The sequence below is a fragment of the Halichoerus grypus genome, chromosome 11 (genome assembly GCF_964656455.1).
Source record: "Halichoerus grypus chromosome 11, mHalGry1.hap1.1, whole genome shotgun sequence".
Lineage (NCBI taxonomy): Eukaryota > Metazoa > Chordata > Mammalia > Carnivora > Phocidae > Halichoerus > Halichoerus grypus.
In genome coordinates, this window is record NC_135722.1 from 46,396,699 (window position 1) to 46,423,514 (window position 26,816).

Here is a 26,816-nt window from a genome sequence, read left to right on the forward strand (position 1 = left end):
ATGAATTTTTTAAAAGGCAGATTACAAGGTAATTTGGGTCATGATGTTAAGAAATGTCTTAAGGTTTGTCATTTTCTTTTTTTTTTTTTAAGATTTTATTTATTGGGGCGCCTGGGTGGCTCAATCGTTAAGCGTCTGCCTTCAGCTCAGGTCATGGTGGCAGGGTCCTGGGATCGAGCCCCGCATCAGGCTCCCTGCTCCGCGGGAAGCCTGTTCTCCCTCTCCCACTCCCCCTGCTTGTGTTCCCTCTCTCACTGTGTTTCTCTCTGCCAAAAAAATAAATAAAATCTTAAAAATAAATAAATAGGGGCGCCTGGGTGGCTCAGTCGTTAGGCATCTGGCTTTGGCTCAGGTCATGATCCCGGGGTCCTGGGATAGAGCCCCGCATCGGGCTCCCTGCTCAGCGGGAAGCCTGCTTCTCCCTCTCCCACTCCCCCTGCTTGTGTTCCCTCTCTCGCTGTGTCTCTCTCTGTCAAATAAATAAATAAAATCTTATTAAAAAAAGATTTTATTTATTTATTTGAGAGAGAGAGACAACAAGCAGGCGGAGGGGGAGAGGGAGAGGGAGAAACAGATTCATTGCTGAGCAAGGAGCCCTATGCGGGGCTCAATCCCAGAACCCTGGAAACATGACCTGAGTCGAAGGCAGATGCTTAACCGCCTGAGCCACCCAGGCGCCCCTAAGGTTTGTCATTTTTTTTTTTTAATTAATTTATTTATTTGAGAGAGAGAGAGCACAAGCAGGGGGAGAGGCAAAGGGAGAGAGAAAGGAAGAAGCAGACTCTCCGCCGAGCAGGGAGCATGATGCGGGGCCTGATCCCCAGACCCCTGGGATCATTACCCGAGCCGAAGGCAGACGCTCAACCGCTGAGCCATCCAGGTGCCCCAAGTTTTATTTTCATTTAATTACTTAAAATCTCCAAATAACTACAATATATAGCATCAACAGGTAACTGACATATCTGCAATAAATAAAAGTTCTCCCTTGCCTGAAAGCTGGTCAACTGTTAAATTTCTTTAGGAAGGCTTCAGCACCTATAGTTTCGATCCTAATGGCCGGGGGGAAGCTACATTAACTGAACGATGAAGAGACAACTGTTTCTTGGACATAAACTGCTGGCAAATACATGAAGCAGTGATGGGAGAAAGGGCTTAGAAGAGTTCAAATGGCACTACAATTACCAAAGATAGTGAGTGATGGCAGGTATACTGCACATTTTCTTTTTAAAGTTCTCAAAAAAGACTGTGGGATACAAAGGTCTTTGTTAGAAAATGATCACATGGGGGAAAATATGACAGTGAAGAAAAGGCATGAATGAGCCACAGACCAAACACTCTGCAGCTGCTCACATCATATCCATCATCATGTCTTCTTGATCATTTCTGTCACTGACATTTTCGGGATGTGTGGAAATGAACATGTAAGATATATATGATATCTTTAGAAAGGGCCACCTTCTGAAAGGTAGTCAATTTCATGTGCTTTAATAATGAATCATGGGCCAAAATCAGACAAAGAGGAGGCTATGCTGGAGCACTCTAGGAAACTCCAAGAAGACACAGTGTGTAATAAATAAAGTCCCTGCCTTTCTGGAAGATGATGATGCATGTCAGCCTACGAAAAACATACCATGGGGCACCTGGGTGGCTCAGTCGGTTAAGCATCTGCCTTCAGCTTGGGTCATGATCCCAGGGTCCTGGGATCGAGACCTGAATCAGGCTCCCTGCTCAACAGGGAGTCTGCTTCTCCCTCTCCCTCTGCCCTTCCCCCTGCTTGTGCTCTTGTGCGCTCTCTCTCAAATAAAATCTTAAGAAAAAGGACACATACTGCATGATTCCACTAATATGAGGTATCTAAAGTAGTCAAACTCTTAGAAAGTAGCATCGTGGTTGCCAGGGACTAGGGGACAGCGGAAAAGGGGACTTGTTCCCTAGAGACACATTTTTGCAAGATGAAAACTTTCTAGAGGTCTGCAGCACAACACTGTGTATACAGTTAACACTACTGTATTGTACTCAAAAATGGTTAAAATGTAAATTTTATGTTGTGCTTTTTTACCATAATTTTTTAAAAAAGAACTGGGTGGCTCAGTCAGTTAAGTGTCCTGGGATGGAGCCCTGAGTCAGGCTCCCTGTTCAGTGGGGAGTCTGCGTCTCCCTCTCTTTGTCCCTCCCCCTGCACATGCTCACACGTGCTCTCTTTCTCAAATAAATAAAATCTTAAAAAAAAAAAAAGAGCTGAACACATATGGCAGAATGTTAGGATCTGTTAAAAGCTGGGTGGGTACATGGGTGTTCATTCAATTACTTATTCTCCTCCTTATGTTTGACAGATTTCATAATTTAAATAAATGAATGAATGAATGAATGAATGAATGAAATGAAATGAAATGAAATGAAATGAAAAATATCCGGGGCACCTGGCTATCTTAGTTGGAAAAGCATGAGACTCTTGATCTTGGGGTTGTGAGTTCAAGCCCCACATTGGTGTAGAGATTACTAAAAACATAATAATAAGCTTTTAAAAAAAAGTGAAAAACATCTATAATTATTGGCAAGAAGAAAAAGAATGTCTGAAAATTGGTTAAAATTAGTAACTGAATACTAGGTTTCAACTCTTAAAAAAAAAATCAGTATTTCCTCACTGATTTGAATCTATATCATACCAATATTTTAAAATGTGAAGACCTGGGGCACCCTGCTGGCTCAGTTGGTGGAGCATGTGACTCTTGATCCTGGGGTTGTAAGTTTGAGCCCCATGTTGGGTAGAGAGATTACTTAAAAATAAAATCTTTAAAAATGATAAAATAAAATATAAAGACCTTAGATTTTGCAAATTTGTTAGAGACCATTATTACCACAAGTTATTATGAAAACATAAGTCTAACCATCTAGGTATAAAAGCAAGAACTCCAAAAGCAAGTAACCTTTATCATGATAAGAAATGATATAAAAAGGGATGCCTGGGTGGCTCAGTTGGTTAAGCGTCTGCCTCCGGCTCAGGTCATGATCCAAGGGTCCTGGGATCGAGTCCCACATCGGGCTCCTTGCTCAGCGGGGAGTCTGCTTCTCCCTCTGCCTGCCGCTCCCCCCTGCTTGTGTGCACGCTCGCTCTCTCTCTCTCTGATAAATAAAATCTTAAAAAAAAAATGATATAAAAAGAAATCTGGAGTGCTTGGGTGGCTCGGTTGGTTAAGTGCCCAACTCCTGATCTCAAGCTCAGGTCTTGATCTCAGGGTCGTGAGTTCAAGCCGCACGTTGGGCTCCACACTGGCCTGGAGCCTACTGGAAGGAAGGAAGGAAGGAAAGAAGGAAGGGAAGAAAGGAAGAAAGAAAGAAGGAAGGAAGGAAGGAAAGAAAGGAAAAGAAAAAAGAGAAGAGAAGAAATCTAGATTAACACATTTTAGATGTCTCTTTGCATGGAGCCACATAAAGCAGGCCTTCAGAAACTGTCAAACTGAGGTCCTAACCTCAGGTCAGTTTCACCTAAACGCAACAGAGAAGCTAGGTCTTCCCATTACCTGTTTTCAATTCCAAATTTGCCTTGTAAATTCACTACTATAAAAGGTGCTTTTCCATTTAACGTTGGTCATTCATGCAACATTTGAGGACATCTCCTAACCTGGAATGAGGAAGTTCCTTGGTACAGAGAGCAACATGAAAACAGTGGGCTATCCTGTACGGTGGATGCCTGCACTTTCAGTTTACACTGCCTTGGTTAGCATTTGTAGAAAATGGTCTTTCAAGTCTCTTCAGTTTTATTTAAATACACTCAGGGACTTAGTATGTTCCACTGATGAAATGTAATTCAATTAAATACAGAGCAGCTGGAATGTACTGGCAAATGAGGTAGAGTTTTTGCAGGCTCCCTAGGATGCTAAAGGGTAAAATACAGGGATAGAATTTATACTACCGATTTTATCTGGGCAGTAGAATATTCTACTGGATGGGTGAAATGGTGGTATTTGAAGGCTTTGCCAAATTCTAGGACCATTCAGTAACTGAGTATTTGACACTGACTGGAAGGTGGTTGCAATAAGGTCTACCAGGCTTAACGCTAAAAATACTTACGAGAAAAAGAGGTGAGCGCAGAGACAAGAATTTAGAAATGAACATCTAGGTCTAGTCATCAGGAATGTCAGTTTTGGTGATGGCTTAATATTAACTGAACCATTGATATAAAAAAGAACTTTAAAAACTCTTTCTCTCAAACCTCAACAGATCAGCCACTAACAACACGGCTTGATAAGGGCATGCCTGCAGACAGCAGGTTGCGAAGCATGCCCTGGTTTGCTTTCACTGAGACTACGGAGTTTCAGGAATAGAAGCAGCAGGAGAAAGAGAGCTTCTGGCATATTCAAAAGCCATTTCTGACATTGCTCTATTAAAAAGGCACAAAGTCGGGGGCGCCTGGTTGCCTCAGTCGGTTAAGCATCCGACGCCTGATTTCAGCTAAGATCTTGATCTCAGGATCGTGAGTTCAAGCCCTTCACTGGGCTCCGTGCTGGGTGTGGAGCCTACTTAAAAAGAAAAAAGCATACAGTCATTTCAAGACTATTGTGTATGCTAGGGCGCCTGGGTGGCTCAGTTGGTTAAGCAACTGCCTTCGGCTCAGGTCATGATCCTGGAGTCCCAGGATCGAGTCCCGCATCGGGCTCCCTGCTCGGCGGGGAGTCTGCTTCTCCCTCTGACCCTCCTCCCTCTCATGCTCTCTGTCTCTCATTGTCTCTCTCGCAAATAAATAAAATCTTAAAAAAAAAAAAAAAAAAAAAGACTATTGTGTATGCTAAGTTGTACTTTACTTCCCAAGATAAGCACTGCATATCCTGTACCAGGGCATTCCCGATACACAGCTCCTAAACAAAACAGATCCTCTGTCCAAAAAGGCATTGAATAGGACACTAAATGCGGATAGTTTAAACATACACCTCTAGGCAGAAGTAACTATTTATGTACGCCTCATATTTACAAAGCACTTTTCAGATCTAGTAACTTATTTGACAGTTAAATGGAACAGTCCTGGGGCACCTGGCTGGCTCAGTTGGTACAGTGTGTGACTCTTGATCTCGGGGTTGTAGGTTTGAGCCCCATGTTGGGTATAGAGATTACTTAAAAAAAATAAAATCTTAAAAAAATAAAATAAAAATAAATGGAACAGGGGCACCTGGGTGGCTCAGTCGTTAAGTGTCTGCCTTCGGCTCAGGTCATGATCTCAGGGTCCTGGGATCGAGCCCCACATCGGGCTCCCTGCTCCGTGGGGAGCCTGCTTCTCCCTCTCCCACTCCCCCTGCTTGTGTTCCCTCTCTCAGCTGTCTCTCTCTCTCCCTCTGTGTCAAATAAATAAAATCTTAATAAATAAATAAATAAATAAATGGAACAGTTCTTCAGGGCCATAAAAGTTCTTTGAGCTCTTCCAACCTCCTCTGAACCCCCAAAGCTGTCCAGCACACTTATGTTTGTTTCTTCATGGTAACTACTTAAAATATTTTTTCTTTTTTTTTTTTAAGATTTTTTTATTTTTAAGTATTCTGTACCTCAACGTGGGGCTCGAGCTCACAATCCCAAGATCAAGAGTCACACACTCTACTGACTGAGCCAGCCAGGCCCCCCTAAAATATTTTCCATTTGCCTCAAACCTCTCTACTCCCTTTCCTGCTCTCCCTACCCCTTGTCCCTGCCACCTCATTTTCAGCAAATTAATCAGCTCCGAACTTCAAAGAAAGTATAGAAGTCATTAGAGAGGAATTCTTTGCCAATAAACCTATCACTTGACTGCATTTACACACACTTCCTCCTTCTCTCCTACCAGATTACCCTCCTACAAGGTAAAACTAATTCCTCCAACCTGCATTTCATTTGTCTTTCTTCCTTGGGGATCTCAGGGACCTCTTCTGCAAACAATCCCTCTCTCTCTTTCTCTACTAGTTCCTTCCCATCAAGAATTTTAAAAATACAAAAATAAAATCAAATAAACAAAATCTCACCTCTGATTTAGCTACTAGTCTCTGTCTTTCCTCCTTATCTAGACTAGATAATTTTAGCTAGATTTCTTTTGTTTTTTTAAAGGATTTTATTTATTTATTTGAGAGAGAGAGCATGAGCGAGAGCACAAGCAAGGGGAGCAGCAGAGGGAGAGGGAGAGAAGACTCCCCGCTGAACAGAGAATTCGACAGGGCTTGATCCCAGGACCCACGGATCATGACCTGAGCTGAAGGCTGAACCACCCAGGCGCCCCTTAGCTAGATTTCCTTAACAGTTGTTACTAACAATACTTCCTGATTTCCCACTGCCATCTATCTGGTTTCTGCCCCTAACTCTATGGAAACTGCCCTGGCTGGTCACTAATCTCCAATTTAACATAAAGTTCAATGGCCATTCCTAGGTATTTATTTACCCAATGAAAATATATGTCCACAAAAAACTTGTACAAGAATTGTCCATAGCAGTTTTATTCATAATATTCCAAACTGAAAAGAACCTAAGTATCCATCAATTAAAGAATGGATAAAGATGCTGTGATAAATTTATATAATGCAGTATTAACAATAAAGAGAAACAAGTTACTACTATACATACAATAACAGTGATGAATCTCAAAAATATCGTGTTGAGAGAAATAAGCCATATACAAAACAATACATATTGTATTATTCCATCAATATAACTTCCAAGAACAGGCAAAATTAATCTACAGTGATAGAAATTAAACTGTGGTTACAAGGCTGGGGGATCTTCTTTTGAGTGATGATCATTTTGGGTGGATACAACTGCCAAAATTCATCAAATGGAACACTGAAGACTATACCTTAGATTTTTAAGAAGTTTAAAAAAGGACCTAATGTGGCAATAGTTAAACATTAAAAAAAAAATGTAATGGAGATTTTTAAGTTGTATCATACTTGATTTAATACCACTGACCTTTTATCTATTTGGAACACTCTTGCCTTGGCTCTGCGGCATCCACATGCTCCTGGTTATCTCCAACTTCCTAGCTAATCCTTTTCAGTTTCTCCTGTGGGTTCCTAAAGACTGAGGATCCTCAAGTTTCTGTCCTAGTTTGTTCTTTCATTTTATACCCTTTTCCTCTTGAGCAATCACATCCATTCCCATGGCTTCAAAGATCTCTGGAATTTATAAGCTCTCTAAAATCTATCTAGTCCTTTAAGAGTTACTGATCTATCTAGTTGCTTACCGGCCTCAATGACCTCCATGGTCCACAGTCACCTCCATCTCAACAGATTCCCATGAAATTCTCCTTCTGCATTTTCTACCTCAGTGACAAATGCAATCACCAACCCAGTAACTGAAATCTCCCTTATTCTCCAGCCAATCACTAATAACTATCACTCTACCTCCTAAATACCTATCAAATTAATTCACTTCTATTAGACTGTCTTAATTGAGGCTACCATCATACACTTGATTATATCAGCCTCCTAAAAGTCTACTCCTACGTTCCTCCAATATAATCTCCATAGCGCAGTCCAAGTGATTTCAAACCCAATCATAGCAGTTCTCTGTCTCAAAACCTTTAGTACTCTCCCATTTCCCCAGAGTCCAGATATTATGATCTGGACTCTAGTAAACTTCTCTAATAGGTTGGACAACCATTCCAATTTGCCCAAGACTGAGGAGGTTCCCGGAATACGGGGCTTTCCATTTTGTTTTAAGGGGCAGGAGGTGGGGGGTATGGACTTGGTTTTAAAACTGGGATAGTCCTGGGCAAATGAAGACAAGTCAGTCACTCTATCCTCTAGTCTTGTTCTAGTCACAACTTCCTCACATTCTATATCCACCCAATCTTGATTAAAATTCTAGTAGTTAGGGGCGCCTGGGTGGCTTAGTCGGTTAAGCATCTGCCTTCGGCTCAGGTCATGATCCCAGGGTCCTGAGATCGAGCCCCGCATCAGGCTCCCTGCTCAGCGGGAAGCCTGCTTCTCTCCCTCTCCCACTCCCCCTGCTTGTGTTCCTTCTACGCTGTCTCTGTCAAGAAATAAATAAAATCTTTAAAAAAAGATAAAATAAAATAAAATTCTAGTAGTTAATGATACTATCATTTAATAATATTAATAAAAATAATAATACAGAGGCACCTGGGTGGCTCAGTCGATTAAGCTTCTGCCTTCGGCTCAGGTCATGATCCAGGGTCCTGGGATGGAACCCCGAGTCGGGCTCCCTGCTCAATGGGGAGTCTGCTTCTCCCTCTCCCCTTCCCCCCTGCCTGTGCTCTTTCTCTCTCTCTCAAATAAATAAAATCTTTAAAAAAATTAATAATACAAATATATATTAAACAACAAATGATAAAGATAATAACTAACCCTTTCATAATACTTACTATATGCCAGACATCACTACTAATTCATTTAATCCTTCTAACAGTCCTATGAATAAAGTACCATTTTATCCCAATTTTGCAGATAAAGAAAATGAAGCTCAGAAAGGTTAAGTGGTATCCTTAACTTCGCAAAGTGGCAAAGTCTAACTTCTAACCATTTGACTCAACAACTCTTACATGAGCTAGTGGATTATTTGCCACGCCCAGAAAAGCCTAACGTATCTCTCGCATCTAGGCCTCTATATATTGCTATTCACACCATCTAGAACTCTTCCTCATCTCTTTACTTTGCTAAATTCTTCCAGTCTGATTCCACCAGAAACTTTTATCTGAACTTCCCAAATTGGGTCAGAATGCTTTAGATGTATTTCCCATGATACTCTGTCTATACATAACACTTATTACAGTATACTTTAATTACCTGTTCTCTAGAGCAGAAGCAGTGTATCTACAGTAACAAGCTACTAGAACAAAATGTCTAAGGAGGGTACCCAAACAGGTAGATAAGAAAGTGTGGGTTGTACTTGAGAAGGAATGCTTATGAGAGGTAGTATAACATACTTAAGAATGAGGACTCTGGAGCCAGACAACCTGCTTCAAAATCTCAGTGTACCACATATTATCTATGTGACCAAGGGCAAGTACTTAACAGCTCTGTGCCACAGTTTTCCTATCTATAAAAGGAGGGTACTCAACAGAGCTGTTATAAGGATAAATATAAATTGCTTAGAACAGCACCCGGCATTACTACTACTTATCAGTAGTTTTAGGCTAAATGAGAAGAGATTACACAGCTCTATGTCTCTGTCTATTCACTCTTTTCTCCTACTACTGTAAAAGGGTACTGCAGAAGCAAGCAAGCAAAAACAGGCTTTGGAGTTGCATTATGCAAGAGGAACTTTCCTCTTACTTATTCTTTTCACTTTAAAAATATCTTTACTGAGGGGTGCCTGGGTGGTGCAGTCAGTTGGGCATCTGTCTCTTGGTTTCGGCTAAGGTCATGATCTCAGTGTTGTGAAATCAAGCCCTTTCTCTCTCCCTGCCCCTGCCCCCGCACCCACTGCCCCCCCCCCCCGCACTCACTCTCTCTCTCTAATAAAGAAATCTTTAAATATGTCTTTACTGAGGGGCGCCTGGGTGGCTCAGTCGTTAAGCGTCTGCCTTCGGCTCAGGTCATGATCCCAGCATCCTGGGATCCAGCTCTCTCCTCAGCGGGGAGCCTGCTTTTCCCTCTCCAGCTCCCCCTGCTTGTGTTCTCTCTCTCACTGTCTCTCTCTGTCAAATAAATAAATAAAATCTTTAAAAAAATAAAAAATAAAATAAAAATGTCTTTACTGAGACATAATCCACATACCACAATATTTACCCATTTAAGGTATACACAATTCAATGGCTTTAGTATATTCAAAGTTGTACAAACATTGCCACAACATACATTCAGAATATTTTTATCACTTCCAAAAAGAAAACCTCATCTCCCCCGCCCCCCCCCCAAAGCCCTAGGCAAGCAATCACTAAGCTACTTTCTATCTCCATAGATCTTCTTCTGGATATTTCATATAAATGGAATTACACAGTATGTGGTCTCTTGTGACTGGCTTGTTTCACTTAAAATGTTTTCAAGGTTCATCCATGTTGTAGCATAGATCAGTATTTCATTCCTTTTTATTGCTGAATAATGGTTCATTGTATGAATGTACCACATTTTATTTATCCAATCATCTGAGTTGTTTGTATCTAGATATTTGAGCCATTTCCCAATTTTTGGCCATCATGAATAATGCTACAAATATTGGTGTACAAGTTGTGTGGACATAGGTTTCAGTTCTCTTGGGGATATGTATGCATGTATGTATATAATTGCTGGGTCATATGGTAACTCTACGCTTAAATTGTGAGGAACTGTCAAACTTTTCCAAAGCAGTTGCATTATATTACATTCCCAACTAGCAATGTATCAGGTTCCAATTTCTCAATTTCTCGTCTTAACTAACAGTTTATCAGTCTTTGATTATAGCCATTCTTGTGTGTATGAAGTGGTATCTCACTGTGGTTTGATTTGCATTTCCCTTATGGCTAATAATGTTGACCATATTTTCATGTGCTTATTGACCTTTGGTATATCTTCTTTGGAGAAATATCTACTCAGATCCTTTGTCTATTTTTGCCTGTTTTTTAAAATTTAAAAAAATTTTTAAAAATTTTAAGTAGGCTCCATGCCCAATGTGGAGCTTCAACTCAAGACTTCGAGATGAAGAGTGCATGCTCTACCAATTGAGCCAGCCAGGCGCCTCTCCTCTATTTTTTAAAATGGGTTGTCTTTTTATTGTTGAATTGTAAGAGTTCTTTATATATTCTGTATATTAATCCTTTATCAGATAGAGGATTTGCAAATATTTTCTCCCATCCTGTGGGTTGTCCTCTTATTTAGCCTCGAGAAATGCAGTTTCAACAAGAGATAAAATAAGAGATGCTCACCTTGAAGAATCTTTAGATTTTTAGTTTTGAGGGATATACTTCTACTCCTGGTATACTTCATTTTCCAAACCACCATTTCAGTCTGGAAACAGACTCCATTTTCAAATTCAGTGCATATTATGGAAGCTTTTAAATTTTTATTAGCAGTTAGTGTCTTTTTTTCAAACTCAATATTATCTTGAACCCAAATATAAGAAACAGCTAAAAGTGGCATTTCATTATAAATGCATTTTTAAAAAAGATTTTACTTATTTATTTATTTATTTATTTATTTATTTATTTATTTATTTGACAGAGAGGGAGAGAGCACGAGCCAGGGGGAAAGGCAGAGGAGAAGGTGACTCCCACTGAGCAGAGAGCCCGACAGGGGGCTGGATCCAAGAACCCCGCAATCACGACTAGAGCCAAAGGCAGACTCTTAACAGACTGAGCCACCCAGGCGCCCCTATAAATGTTTTGTTTGTCTGTTTGTTTTTTAAGATTTTATTTGTTTGCTAGAGAGAGAGTATAAGCAGAGGGAGTGGCAAGCAGGTGGAGAAGCAGGCTCCCTGTTGAGCAAGGAGCCCGATGTGGGACTCGATCCCAGTCCTGGGATCATGACCTGAGCCGAAGGCAGACGCTTAACCGACTGAGCCACCCAGGCGTCCCTATAAATGCATTTTTAAGTGCAACCCTTTGACTTTATTCACTCAATGAGAATAAGACTGCTTAAATTCAAAATTTCAAATCAAAGTAATAGATGCCAATAGCAGGTTTATGCACCCAATATACTGAATAACCAAAAGAAACAGAAAGACAATCATGATTCACACAAGATTAGTTCAGAGGATAACCAGGTTTTTAAAATTCTCATACTATGCTTCAGTTATTTAACTGATCTATCAGCGTTAAAGAACAGTATCAGTTAATGTTTCAAGTTGAATCACTAGTTGTAAAAGATAGAGGGAACATATAGTATAGAGGCCTTAGGTATATCCTTTTTGTGGAAAACAACTCTACTTTCACTGAACATATAAGTAGAAAAGGCATGACGTTTCTATATATATTTAGATTTTCTTAGTCTCATGTTATCTATTCAAACCTGAGAGTGGAAAACTGAACACAACCTCAGGGTACTAGGGTTGATGAAAAACAGCCTACCAGCTGTAGCCTACTGGAGTGATTAGATATACTAGAAATGTATTTTAGGACTCTTTCATTAATTTCTGTAAAAAATAAAATGCCACGGACGCCTGGGTGGCTCAGTCGGTTAAGCGTCTGCCTTTGGCTCAGGTCATGATCCCAGGGTCCTGGGATCGAGTCCCGCATCGGGCTACCTGCTCAGCAGGAAGCCTGCTTCTCCCTCTGCCTGCAGCTCCCCTTGCTTGTGTGCTTTCTCTAGAAAAAAATGCCAACTTAAGGAAACTACACATTTGTTCTCACAAAATAATTATGTACCTATTTCAATCTCTTTTGTTTAAAAGTAGTTTAAAGCAGGGCGCCTGGGTGGCTCAGTTGGTTAAGCGACTGCCTTCGGCTCGGGTCATGATCCCAGGGTCCTGGGATCGAGTCCCACATCGGGCTCCCTGCTCTGCGGGGAGCCTGCTTCTCCCTCTCCCACTCCCCCTGCTTGTGTTCCCTCTCTCGCTATGTCTCTCTCTGTCAAATAAATAATAAAATCTTTAAAAAAAAAAAAAAAAAAAAAAAGGAGTTTAAAGCAAAACAGCAACCACCACCACCACAATCTTATGTTAAAAAAATAGAAATTTAAGTTCATTTTGTAAGAAGGGATTGCTCTTTTTTTTAAGATTTTATTTATTTGTTTTACAGAGAGAGAGAGACCGAGAGACCAGGAGAGACAGTGTGTGTGCACACAAGCAGGGAGAGGGAGAGGGACCAACAGGCTCTGTGCTGAGCATGAAGCCCATGTGGGGCTCGATCTCAAGACCCTAAGATCATGACCCTGAGATCATGACCTGAGCTGAAATCAAGAGTCAGACGCTTCACTGACTGAGCCACCCAGGTGCCCCTAAACCCATTCTTAAATTCGCAACAGGGCAATTGCTAACTCCATGACTTTTATACTTCAAACCTTTCTTTTCCATCTCCTCACACATTAACTATTGCAATAAGCTCTCTTTACTCCAATCTCATCCTTCCAGTCTAATAACACTGCCAACTGTCTTATATTGTTTTTGTACACCATTAAAATTTTCATTGCATACAACACTGTAATATAAATTTAAAAGTTAAAAAGAATTATTTCCAATAGCTTAACAAATCAAATCTTTTCATTTTTACTGGTTTTCTACTCTAACTCTTGCTATACATATGCATACATAATTTTTATAGCACTGTAATTATAGTATAGATAACATTTTGTATTCAGTTCTTTTCATTTCTGTAAAGTATTCCAAGTTGCCAAATAATCCTCACAGTGATTACTTTTAATTCACATTTAACAAATTAATTTTCCTCTCAAGACATTTAGCATTTTTCTCATTACATGCTAGGCACATATCATTTTGTCATAAAAAGCACTCTTAGGGCGCCTGGGTGGCTCAGTCATTGGGCGTCTGCCTTCGGCTCAGGTCATGATCCAGGGTCCTGGGATCAAGCCCCGCGACGGGCTCCCTGCTCAGCAGGAAGCCTGCTTCTCCCTCTCCCACTCCCCCTGCTTGTGTTCCCTCTCTCGCTGTGTCTCTCTCTGTCAAATAAATAAATAAAATCTCTTTTAAAAAGATAATAAATAATATTTTAAAAAGCACTCTTTTAATTAACGTGTTTATAAATAAATATAGTTTTTTGGGCTAGGGGTATGAAGTAGATTACATCCTTAAATTCCAGGTTTAAGATTACTGGATCAAAAACTGTGAGCCTTTTTATGACTATTAAAATTTGCTGCCATTACTTTTTAAAAGTGTTGCACTGACTGCCCTGCCACCAGTAACATAATGACTATGCTCATTTTACCACATCTTATTGACCCTGGCTATTACACTGGATGCTCCAAGAACAGACGGATGATTAGTCAAAAAGACTAAAGGGAAGCATAAAATGATGTACACTTTAAATATTTTAAATAAACATATTCATTCACCAATTTTTGATAGAAGGCCAAGGCCCTTTCTCTGAGAATTGGGTGTGTGGATCTATTCAGCATCAACTTTTTTACAAAAGTCACTAGCATGATGCATTCTAGTTTGGGTTACTTTTTTTTTTTAAAGGGTTTTGTTTTGTTTTTAGATTTTATTTATTTGAGAGAGAGAGAGAAGCAGCAAGAGGAGGGGCAGAGGGAGAGGGAGAAGGAGACTCCCTGAGGAGCAAGGAGCCCTTTGTGGGACTCGATCCCAGGACCCTGGGATCAGGACCTGAGCCGAAGGCAGACGCTTAACTGACTGAGCCATCCAGGTGCCCCAAGTCTGGGTTACTTTAAAGAAGAGCAAGAACTTAAGATCCTTTCAAATGAATCCTGAGACAGAATCCTCCAGATCTGAACATTTTCCCCTATGATTGTTTATAGTTGTACTACTTATAGGTCTAAGTCCAGTTCCTTGGTCTGACATTCAGGCTACTTTCCAATCTGGCTCCCATGTACTATTTGAATTTCATCTCCTATTATTTTCCTTTAGGTCTTTACATTTACCATGATCAAGTACTAAAAAAAAAACATGTTAGATAAATATCTAGGACTGATATTTTGAGTAGTATATGTATACATGTACACATGTGTATGTGTTATACATACATGTGACTATGTGTATACACACATGTATATGTATTAAGTATGTGTGCGTGCACACACAAGCTTTTAGAGATACAGAGAGGTAAAAAAGAAGTGGTGTTTGACTTTAAGAAACTCATTCCATGGTGGGACACAAGTGAAAACAGGTCATTAGGGGCGCCTCGGTGGCTCAGACAGTTAAGCTTTGCTAAGTCTGCTTTCGGCTCAGGTCATGATCCCAGGGTCCTGGGATCAAGCCCTATGTCAGGCTCCTTGCTCAGCAGGGAGTGTGCTTCTCCCTCTGCCCCTCCCCTTGCTCATGCTCTCTCCCTTGCGCTCTCTCTCAAATAAATAATAAAAATAAAATTAAAAAAAAAAGGTCATTAAAACACAATGTGGGGGGGAACCCCACAACAATTAGAACAACTATCAATATTTTAAATGCAAATCTTCAACCAAGTAATTCTTCTTGGGACTTATTAGACATTCTCAAGTGTGCAAAGTTCATTGTAGTATTATTTACAATAGTAAAAAATAGTCAACAATCTAAAAGTGCACCCAGGGGCACCTGGGTGACTTAGTCGTTAAGCATCTGCCTTCGGCTCAGGTCATGATCCCAGGGTCCTGGGATCGAGCCCCACATCGGGCTCCCTGCTCAGCAGGGAGCCTGCTTCTCCCTCTCCCACTTCCCCTGCTTGTGTTCCCTCTCTTGCTGTGTCTCTCTCTGTCAAATAAATAAAATCTTTAAAAAAATAAAAATAAAAATAAAAGTGCACCCAAAAGAATAAATTATAGGACATCCATAAATGAAACATGCAGACATGAAAAAGAATGGGATAAATATGAAATGGTAGGAAATATATACAAGATATATTGCAAGTGAGGGAAAAGCAAATTGCAGAAGAGTATTTATGGTATGACTGTACTGTTTTTTTTTTAAAGATTTTATTTAGGGGCGCCTGGGTGGCTCAGTCGTTAAGCGTCTGCCTTCGGCTCAGGTCATGATCCCAGGGTTCTGGGATCAAGCCCCGCATCGGGCTTCCCGTTGAGCGGGAAGCCTGCTTCTCCCTCTCCCACTCACCCTGCTTGTGTTCCCTCTCTCGCTGTGTCTCTCTCTGTCAAATAAATAAAATCTTAAAAAAAAAAAAAGATTTTATTTATTTATTTGAGAGAGAGAATGAGAGACAGAGAGCATGAGAGGGAGGAGGGTCAGAGGGAGAAGCAGACTCCCTGCCAAACAGGGAGCCCGAAGCGGGACTTGATCCCGGGACTCCAGGATCATGACCTGAGCCGAAGGCAGTCGCTTGACCAACTGAGCCACCCAGGCGCCCCTTATGGTATGACTGTACTGTTTTTAAAAATGTACATAAATATATGTATATGCTAGTATTTACATTTAAAAACTCAAGTGGTGGGAGGCCTGGGTGGCTCAGTCGGTTAAGCTTCTGCCTTGGGCTCAGGTCATGATCTCAGGCTCCTGGAATCGAGTCCCGCATCTGGCTCCCTGCTCAGTGGGAACCCTGCTTCTCCCTCTCCCACTCCCCCTGCTTGTATTCCCTCTCTTGCTGTGTCTCTCTCTGTCAAATAAATAAAATCCTAAAAATAAAAAATAAATAAAACTACTTTAAAAAGTTACTATAAAGAAAAGCATTAACAGAGTAAGGAGCACCTAACTTTGCCTCAGGGATGCAAAGATGACGATATGTAAATTTGGGCATAAAAACACAAGTAAACAATTCCTAGGGGTAGGAGAAGTAGAAAGGGCAGTCTAGGCTCAGGGAACAGCTTGTAATTGTCACTGGCTCTTCCATGGTGCCTCTGGCCCTCACTAGCCGGATCTCAGTCATCATTTGAATCCTACAGTATTTGCTGCTATTTGGCTTGTAGCCCAGGTCACCGGGAATTACGAATCACATTTTTATTATCATAGGTTTCATCTGTATATGGCTTAATAATTTGCTGGTATGCTCCGCATTTGAATCTTGCTCAGTTCCCGGGCAATTAACCTGCTGCTGAGCTTCCGTTTTCTCTTTTGAAAAAATGGGAGAATATCCACCTGATAGGGCTATGTAAGAAAGGAAATAAATACATAAAGACCTTAGCACTCAAGATGTACTCAAAACCTGCCAGTTTTCTTTCTGCAGGTGAGGAAAGTGAGGTTTACAAACTTCGTTTGTGGCTGAAGGGCTTGATTCCTGATATCTACTGCTCCTCTCTCCTCTTAGCAGTCCTTAAAATCCCACGTCCAGTCTGCCCAATTAGACTATAAGCCTTCTAAGGTAGGTACTGTGTTCTATGGGTCTTTAAAATTTTGACACCTAAGATTATATACTCAATGAATATCTAATGAGTTTAACATAACTCATGTTGCAGAGCGCTTTACAAATGTCCTCCACTGTATACATCCAGTCATGCTGACCTTCCTGCTTTAGCACATACTGTTCTGTGTCACTTATCTAAAATATCCATTCTACCACCATTCCCTTATTCTTTACCACAGAACTCTATCTCCTTCATAGTACTTATCAGAATTTCTAAGTGAACTCTAAGTTCCATCATGGCTGGGCCCCCATCTGTTGTTCACCCCTGAATTCTCAGTGCCTACAAGAATGCCTGAGGCATGGTATATACTTACTAAATATTTGTTGAACAAATGAATACAATTCGTATAAAGACGGCTAATTGGGGCGCCTGGCTGGCTCAGTCATTAAGCGTCTGCCTTTTGCTCAGGTCATGATCCGATCCCAGGGTCCTGGGATCAAGCCCCGCATCAGGCTCCCTGCTCCCCGGGAAGCCTGCTTCTCCCTCTCCCACTCCCCCTGCTTGTGTTCCCTCTCTCGCTGTCTCTCTCTCTCTCCAATAAATAAATAAAATCTTTAAAAAAAAAAAGAGGACATGGCTAATTAACTGCCTGAGACAGGTCTAAGACTAGGTCTTCTTTTATTCCAATGCTCTTTTCATCATGCCTCACCTTTTATAATATGCTATTGTACTGTGCGTATATAGCATATATAAACTGCCATTCATTTAAATGATTCCAACTTCTTGTAACCATTACATCTGCACTATATAAAAAAAATCTCTATTTTACAATACAAGCCCAAACGCATTCATTGTTATTTAAAGATGTGCATAAATAACACAAAAACTTCCCTGCTATCCCATATTATGTACAGATTCAAAATACTGTATCTTTCTAGGAACTACAGACTCTTATATTTTAAAAGTTAAAGAAGTTAAAGAAGTTAGGTATGTGGTATGTTACTGAATAACTCAGCTAAGAGACTAGGCTTGAGCCAATCATTGGTTCAAGTCATACCTTTGCTGTATAATAAATGGACAAGTTACTCCAAACTTCAGTTGACCTCCTGTAAAACAGGGATAACGCTAGTACTTGACTTAGGTTCATAACAAAGATAATAGTTTTATGTATATATGTAAACCACTCAACAGTGGAAATTAAGTGCTAAGTAAAGTGGTATTTTAAGTACAAAAAAAAAAGTAGTTTGTGGCGTTAAATGCCTGTGTCTACACATTAATGGACAAGTTATTTCCCCAGAGTGTAGAGTTCCCACTGCTGCATAGTTTTAATATAATTTATTTCATGAAATAGTTGATAATGGGATTTTAAAGTTTATTTATTTATAATCTCTACACCTAATGGGGGGCTTGAACTCACGACCTGGAGATCAAGAGTCGCATACTCTACTGACAGCCAGCCAGGTGCCCCTGCAGCACAGTTTTAAACTGGGATTAGATTTATGGGAAAGTGTGGACAAAAGTGTATCACTGCTTTCAATTTTTTTTTCTATGAGGGAGAGGGAGATTTCTCAGTCTAAATCCATCTTAAAAACAAAATCATTTTGATTGACAGTACAATAAAGTTTAAAACACTGTCCTATAAAGGCCATCCCTTAAAATGAATGCAAACTAAGCACAGAAAGGAGCAGCGACACAACACAACTCTTTAAGAAATCATTATGTCCTGAAATCAAGCCAGGGGCAAAAAGACTCAGAACTAAATAAAACCTCAGATTTAAACAAAAACAAAAACAAGAACTAGATAAAAACTTCAAAATTAAGTAATCACAAAAACCTCAGGACTCAGAAAGTTCTCCTGAGGCACTTGGGCGGCTCAGTCGGTTAAGCATCTGCCTTTGGCTCTGGTCATGATCTCAGGGTCCTGGGACTGAGCCCAGCATGGGGCTCCCTGCTCAGTGGGGAGTGTTTCTCCCTCTCCCCCTTGCTTGCGCTCTCTCATGCTCTCTCTCAAATAAATAAATCTTTATTTTTTTTAAAGGTTTTATTTATTCATTTAAGAGACAGAGAGAGATACAGAGAGAGCACAAATGGGGAGAGTCAGAGGGAGAGGGAAAAGCAGACTCCCTGCTGAGCTGGGAGACCGACGCAGGGCTCGATCCCACGACCTGGAGATCATGACCCAAGCCGAAGGCGGACGCTTAACTATCTGAGCCACCCAGGTGCCCCTTAAAATCAATCAATCAATCAATCAACCAAGAAAGAAAGTTCTCCTAACATGTTCATAAACTGCATATGCATCATAAGTAATAATGGCTAAAGTAACGGTGGAGGCATAATTCCCCAATCTAGCTAGGTCATCATTCCATGAAGGACATGATGAATGCATATTCCACTGCAATATCCCAGCTTGCAGCAAAGGGCTATGGGCATTTTACAAATCATCTATTTGATAAAGACTTTTACACAAAGAAGGCTTACAACTCAATAATAGACAAACAATCCAATTTCAAAATGGGGAAAAGATCCAAATAGACATTTCTCCAAAGAAGGACATACAAATGGCCAACAAACACATGAAAAACATGCTTAACAACATTGGGAAATGCAAATCAAAATCACAAGAGATACCACTTCATACCCACTAGGATGACTACCATCAGAAAGACTGATAATAACAAGTGTTGGCAAGGATATGGAGAAATGAGAACTCTCACATTGCTGAGAGGAATGCAAAATGGTGCGGCCACTTTGGAAAAATTTGACAGTTCCTCAAAAGGTTGAGCATAGTGTTATTGTATGACCAAGAAATTCTACTCCTAGGTATATAAAAATATCTCAGAGAGAAGAAAACGTATGTCCACACAAAAGCTTGTACACAAATGTTCACAGCAGCGTTAACAGACAAAAAGTGAAAACTCAAATGTCCATCAATAGATGAATGTTTAAATAAAACTTGGGTCCATACAATGAAATATTATTTGGCAATAAAAAGAAATGAGGTACTAACACAAGCTATAACATTAATGAACTTTGCAAATATGCTGTGAAAAAAGCCAGTCACAAAGCCCACATACTGTGTGATTCCATTTACATGAAATGTTCAGAATAGGCAAATCTGTAGATTAGTGGTTGGGGAAGGGGGCAGATCTAAGGGTAAATGGGGAGTAATTTAACTGGTAGTTTCTTTTAGGGGTGATGAACATGTTTTAAAATGGACTGTGGTGATGGGGGCACAACAAAATTTATTAAACCTACCTAATTACATACTTCAAATGGGTGAATTGTAAGGTATGTAAATTATATCAGTAAAGATATTATTTTTAAAAAATAAAAGGGTGCTATAGAAAAAATAGCCACTCAAGTATTTGTAAACCGCCAATAATTTCCAAAGTAGTCAAGATACGCCTGGATAAAATTAGTTATGCATCTTATCTTAGTGATCTCATCACCTGTTCTCTTACTAAACACTTTAATAATGAACTTAAACTAGGCATCCAGTAAGAGCAAACATTAAACACTGCACAGAGTTTTAACTCAGCAAAACATGTATCTTCTAGTAACACTCAGGAAAAAGACGACCACAACCTTGAACCTACAATTTTTCATCACACCCCTACTTGATCATACCAGCTGATTAAACACCTCAAAGGCTGAAGCGTATTTTAAACAAGCAATGGTTTTCTTCCTATTTTTTGCTTAGCTTCGTTAATGGGGAAAAAAAATGCTTTAAAAGAAGCAACAGGGGAGGGAATAAAAATTGGTTCACGTTCCACAGTAATATAGTACAAAGCAACTGAAAGATTCGTTAACTCTGGCCAAAACCGAGAAAGAGGGGCAATGATAAAACTGACAACTTCTAATATTCGATGTTAGGCCCCAGTAACCTAAAAATTAAAAAAAAAAAAAAAAAAAAGTGAGAGAAACAAGAAATCTGTGCACGATATGGGTGGGAGGAAATTCTGGGTGCGATCTGCAGACGGGATCCTGAGCGGGCCCTGGGCCAGGCCTGCAGCCGACGTCGGGATGGGGCCTGGTGCGGACCGTGGCCCGGCGTCGGCGTCCCGGCCGGAGGAGCTTTGCCTCGGCGGCGTCTGGGGACTCGCCCCGCGCGGAGGTCAAGCCGAGAAGCGCCGCCAGGCTCCCGAGGGCTCCACCCTCCCCTCTTTCACTCCCTCCCCTCGGCGGTCCCCTGAGGGGAACAGGCGGGGCGCAACGCGCAGAGACGAGGGGGGGGAGGGTGCGTCCTCAGCGAGAAAAGCTCCGCCGCCCCAGAGTGGCGGCCGCGGGTTATTAATAAACTCCGCTTCTGCCCAGGCGCCGCTACCGAGGCCGGCCGTAGGATCGGCAGGGCCTGCGGCGAAGGCTGAGGAGCCGGAGTCAGAGCCCGGGCCCGAGCGGGCCCGCGCCGCCGCGCTGAGGGCGGCGGCCGGGCGGAGAATAATGCACACTGGGTAAAAACACATTTATATACGAACCTCCGAGAAAATTTTCCAACAATTCCTTCGTCCGACCACCATGCACCAGGACAGGAAACAGCCGCCCGGCCCCCAGGCCCCGCAACCCGCATAGCGAGTCTGAGGCCCGCCCCCAGCCTCCATTGGGCGGCCATTACGTCACTCACGAGACGCTTCCTGCTTGCGATTGGCTCAAATTTAGGCGACGCGAAAGGAGACCGCTTCATTCACGCCCCCTTTCCGTGACGTTAGCCTCGCCTGGCCTTGCAGCCAGCGCCTGAATGGTTTGTGCAAAGGGCGGAATCAAAGTTCCTCTGTCTGACTGGTTGGCAGAACCGCTCATCCTAGAGAGATACCGCCTCGCTGACAAGTGATTTATGCCGATTCTGGGGCCCCAGCGGGAGGCGCCATTTTGTAGCGAGGGAGGGAGGCTGGTCCTTGTGACTAGCCGGGAGGGAGATGGAGTGACAGGCGCCATTTTCCCCACAGGGGCTAGGAGGTGGCCTTGGGTCTCCCGGTTGGCTTCCTGGAGCGCGTTCTGGAGATTGGTTGGGCTTTGCCTAGGGCTTGCCGAGTGTCGCCCCGTTGGGAGGAAAGTGGTAGGGAGGGCTAGGAGAGAAAAAGACGCCTGACCGCTCCCTGGGGGCTCTCGGTGCCAGCCGAGGCCTTTGGTTTGGGGAGAGGGCTCTGCTATCCCAAGAGCTGCTGTATGCCGGTCACTGGCTGCCAAGCCTGCCCGCGCTTTTCAAGTCGCCGGGGCATCATTTGGTGGGGGAGTGGGCCTCCTGCCCCTAACGAAACAACGACGGAGCTTGGCAGCAGGGCGGTCGTCTGTCTTAGTCTCTGCTGGGAGCCACTGCGGATATTTTTGTTCTTTCATGTTGCTTAGGTTCTAAATTTGAAGTGGGCTGTAATGGTGTCGCTGCCTTCGTTTTTTACTTTCCCTATTCTTTGTGTTGCGAGTTAAAGGAAAGTGAAGAGGGCGGGAAAGGCATTGACTTGGGCTCCCCAAAACTATTAAGAATGGCTACAAATTAGTTGTGAAGTTTAGGTAATAGTTTCTTGTAACTCTCACCCAGACTTTTTCTAAACTATTGGAAATACTAGTCTTTTCAGGAATATTCATTGTTCATTTGCTTTGACATCAGGCTGAGTAAAGGTGAGATAGTGTGGAGACAAGATTGATTCAGTAGGACATTCCAGTTGTAGAATTAGGTAGTTACTAAGAGAATGAGGTGGCTGATCGCTTTAACACATTTGTGACCTGCTTACAAAAACCGGATAGCTGGATGGCGTTTGATTTAGTGACTTGCATTTTAGGTGATTATGGAACTGCCAAAAGATTGAAGCAAAAGGATGTTAAAAATAGCCAGCCTACTAACTGAGTCTCGTTTGAGATTTTAACGTTACCTTCTTTTTGGTGGGGAGTGGGGGTCGACTAACCCTAACCAAAACATAGTTGCATAATTGGTGCCCAAACTCCATTGGAAGGCAAATAGGACTTTGAATTTCTTTTGAATACATATTCTTTAGGAGTTTAAAGTAGTTTCTATTTTTTACGCCCTTATAAAGATGAAAAATGTGACACAAAACTGGATTAGGGTTACTTGAAGCTGGAGTAATTGGCTTACAAAACAGATATGTACCCAATGGATACATTTTGTCAGAAGTAAAGTTCAGATGAAAAACAAGGCGTTTTAATTTATTACTTTCAGTCCCTTCCATCTGCATTTTATAAACAGAAATGTCATTAATCAAAATACTTTTATGTAGTTTAGCCAGTTATTACTGAGTTCCATGCCTTTAGTCTACTTATTAAAACACTATAAATATAAAATCTCAAAAATAATTTAAAAATTATCCTGTAGTTATAGATTGCAATTACAGAACATCTCTGTGTCCCTAGAACCTTCTGAGTGGTTGTAAAAATTGAATGGTGGTGGATAGGGTGCTATAATTCTATGATTCAGAGAAACCTTAATTCTGATTTTGTCACAGGTAATGGAACTTTGTGTTAAACAGTATTTACCAGTGACTATAGAACAGTGAAGGGTACATAGTATTCAGGGCCATTCTTAAACCTCAGATTTTCCCCAGATCACTTCCTGTCTCATATCTTAATACATTTTGTCAAATTAATGGCTTGTTGAAAATACTTCCAATCAGTGCTGGTCTAGGCTTTTAGATAAAGGCTGAACCATTTCCTCAATTTTATAAATAGGCTAACATTTCTAGCGCCCTTTAAAAACTGTTACATCATGTTTTTAAAAACATTCAGTACCTCAAAACTTTCTAGGGAATGGTCGGTTTTGGCATATTTGTATAATGACATGACCATTAAAGTATTACATGCACAGAAAAAAGATACAGAGAAAGGATACCTTAAACTTAAAAGTATGTCTGGGAGAAGATGTTATAGGTCACTTTGATTTATTAAATTATTTCTGTAATAAATTTGATTTTTTCATCATGAATTTGTAGATTTTTTTTCAATACTAAAGAATTTAAAACCAAACTAGTAGCTTGCTCTCCATTAGGAGTTGTAGTTATGGATGTGTCACTTGTCTCAGAACCTGTTAACTCATCTGTAAGGTAAAACCACTTAATTTCACAGTGTAATTGGGAGGTTTATGATAATGTAGATAAATGTAGCACACTGCTTATCAGAGATGCTTCTCACATACTTAATGTTAGCCTATCTCTAATTCTCACCTTAATGGTATACAGCAGTGATTCTTTTTTTTTTTTTTTTTAAGATTTTATTTATTTATTCGACAGAGAGACAGCGAGAGAGGGAACACAAGCGGGGGGAGTGGGAGAGGGAGAAGCAGGCCTCCCGCAGAGCAGGGAGCCTGATGCGGGGCTGGATCCCAGGACCCTGGGATCATGACCTGAGCTGGAGGCAGACGCTTAATGACTGAGCCACCCAGGCACCCCTACAGCAGTGGTTCTTAAGCATCTTTTTTTTTTTTTTTTTAAGATTTTACTTATTTATTTAATAGAGACAGCGAGAGAGGGAACACAAGCAGGGGGAGTGGGAGAGGGAGAAGCAGGCCTCCTGCCGAGCAGGGAGCCCGATGCGGGGCTCGATCCCACGACCCTGGGATCATGACCCGAGCTGAAGGCAGACGCTTAACCGACTGAGCCACCCAGGCACCCCGGTTCTTAAGCATCTTGATAACGCCTATGAGATTCAGATGAAAGCTATGAAAGATGTACTAAAAAGTTTGAAGTTCTGAGACGCCTGGGTGGCTCAGTCGGTTAAGTGTCTGCCTTCGGCTCAGGTCATGATCCCAGGGTCCTGGGATCGAGTCTTGCATTGGGCTTCTTGCTCAGCAGGGGAGCCTGCTTCTCCATCTGCCTCCAGCTCCCCCTGCTTGTGCTCTCTCTGACAAATAAAATCTTAAAAAGAAAATAAAAATTTTTTAAAAATGAAGTTCTGGAGCACTTGGGTGGCTTAGTTGGTTAAGCGTCCGACTCTTGGTTTTGGCTCAGGTCATGATCTCAGGGTCCTGGTATCTAGTCCAGCCTTGGGCTCTGCTCAGTGGGGAGTCCACTCAAGATTCTCTCTCCCTCTGCCCCTCCCCCCTTCATGCTCACACTCTCTAAAATAAATAAATAAATCTCTCTAAGAAAAAAAAAGTTTTGAAATTCCATAGGACTCATGGACCCAGAGCTGAATCCTTGGTCTGTAATAAACTCATTGAATTAACCTCATTCAGCTTCCACATTAATCAAGGTTTAATTAGAACATATTTTAGGAAGTGTATGATTAGGTTATTTAAAACATTCCAATCTCAGTTCTCAGTATATATGCTGACGTAAGCATAGGTATCATAAAACTGGTAATGTTATGACTAATTGTATGATTTCCCTTACTTCAAGCTGATCAATAATAATGCCAATATGAATGCAATTTTTTCTTTTTACCAACTCTATTCTTGGACCAATTTATTAACCCTATTTGAAAAAAAATCACCCAAATAGCTTCGAGGTTTACCAGTTGTGGTTAGTGTGTGTTGTTTAGTGGCAAACTAAAAAGAAAACACACTTTTCATTCACAAAATATTATAAATCTTCTAAAGCCTCTTAAGATTTCAGGTGTTCCTTTGAAACTGGCTACCTCAATGACGTTCTAGCTATCATTTTGGCTTCTAATTAACATTTACTTAAAGTAGAGCATGACAGACAGAAGGAAAACCAATTTAATACGCATAATAAATCTGCAGCATTTCAGCAGAATAAGTAGTTAGTCCAGGAATGAAACCACTGGTTTTAACATGATTTTATTTTTCTGGGAAAATTATCTTTAAAAAAAAAAGATTTTATTTATTTTAGAGAGAGTACGCAAGTAGGGGGAGGGAGAGAGAGAAGCAGAATTCCTTAGAGAGCCTGATATGGGGCTTGATCTCAGGACCCTGAGATCATGACCTGAGGCAAAACAAGTCAGATGCTCAACGGACTGAGCCCCCCCGGCGCTCCTGGGAAAACATAATCTTGGGACAAAGTGAGGATTTTTTTTTTTTAAGATTTTATTTATTTATTTGACAGAGAGCGACATGGCGAGAGAGGGAACACAAGCAGGGGGAGTGGGAGAGGGAGAAGCAGGCTTCCCGCAGAGCAGGGAGCCCGATGTGGGGCTTGATCCCAGGACCCTGGGATCATGACCTGAGCCGAAGGCAGACGCTTAACGACTGAGCCACCCAGGCGCCCCTAAAGTGAGAATTTTTTTAAAAATTTATTTTTTAGGGGCGCCTGGGTGGCTCAGTCGTTAAGCGTCTGCCTTCGGCTCAGGTCATGGTCCTGGGATTGAGCCCCGCATCGGGCTCCCTGCTCAGCGGGAAGCCTGCTTCTCCCTCTCCCACTCCCCCTGCTTGTGCTCCCTCTCTCACTGTGTCTCTCTCTGTCAAATAAATAAATAAAATAAATTTTTTTTTTACTTTTTATAGAGTGAGTAAGCATGCACACATGGGCCCGGGGGAGGGGCAAAGGGAGAGGGAGAGAATCACAAGCCGACTCCCCAATAAGTGTGGAGTCTGACAGGGGGCTCAATCTCATGACCCTGAGATCAGGACCTGAGCCAAAATCAAGAGTCAGATGCTTAACTGAGCCATCCAGGCGCCCCAAGAATTTTTTTTAAAGTGAAGCTCATGTCTCCAAATAAGCAGTAAGATTGGTACTATTTTATAGAAAAACACTAAGTGCTGTAATTTTTTTGAGAAAAAAAGTTTGGCTCAGTCTTAAATTCCTAATACTATGTATTATGTCAAAAGATAGTGGGACACCTGGGTGGCTCAGTTGGTTAACTGTCTGCCTTCAGCTTAAGTCATGATCCCAGAGTCCTGGGATGGCGTCCCAAGCCAGCTCCTTGCTCAGAGGGGAGCCTGCTTCTCCCTCTGCCTGCCACTCCCCCTGCTTGTGCTCTTTCTCTGACAAATAAAAATCTTCAAAAAAAAGATACAACAGTGATGCAACATTTACAGGAAAAAAAAAATTTTAAGGATCCACCTCCAAAACTTTGGCACCAATTACAGTAATAGGGCTGTTTGACAGGGTGATGGGATTTAAAATATGAATGGGGCAC

At 41.5% G+C, this 26,816-nt stretch overlaps 1 protein-coding gene across 2 annotated transcripts in view; it reads right to left on the reverse strand.

The window, feature by feature from the left end:
- ZNF143 (zinc finger protein 143) overlaps window positions 1-21,347 on the reverse strand; it is a 64,550-nt gene extending 43,203 nt beyond the window's left edge. For both annotated transcript variants that reach the window (XM_036068828.2, XM_036068821.2), the window contains exon 1: window positions 21,254-21,347. The gene's annotated coding sequence lies outside the window, so the exon portion shown is untranslated. The remainder of the gene's footprint in view (window positions 1-21,253) is intronic.
- Window positions 21,348-26,816: the final 5,469 nt, after the last annotated feature.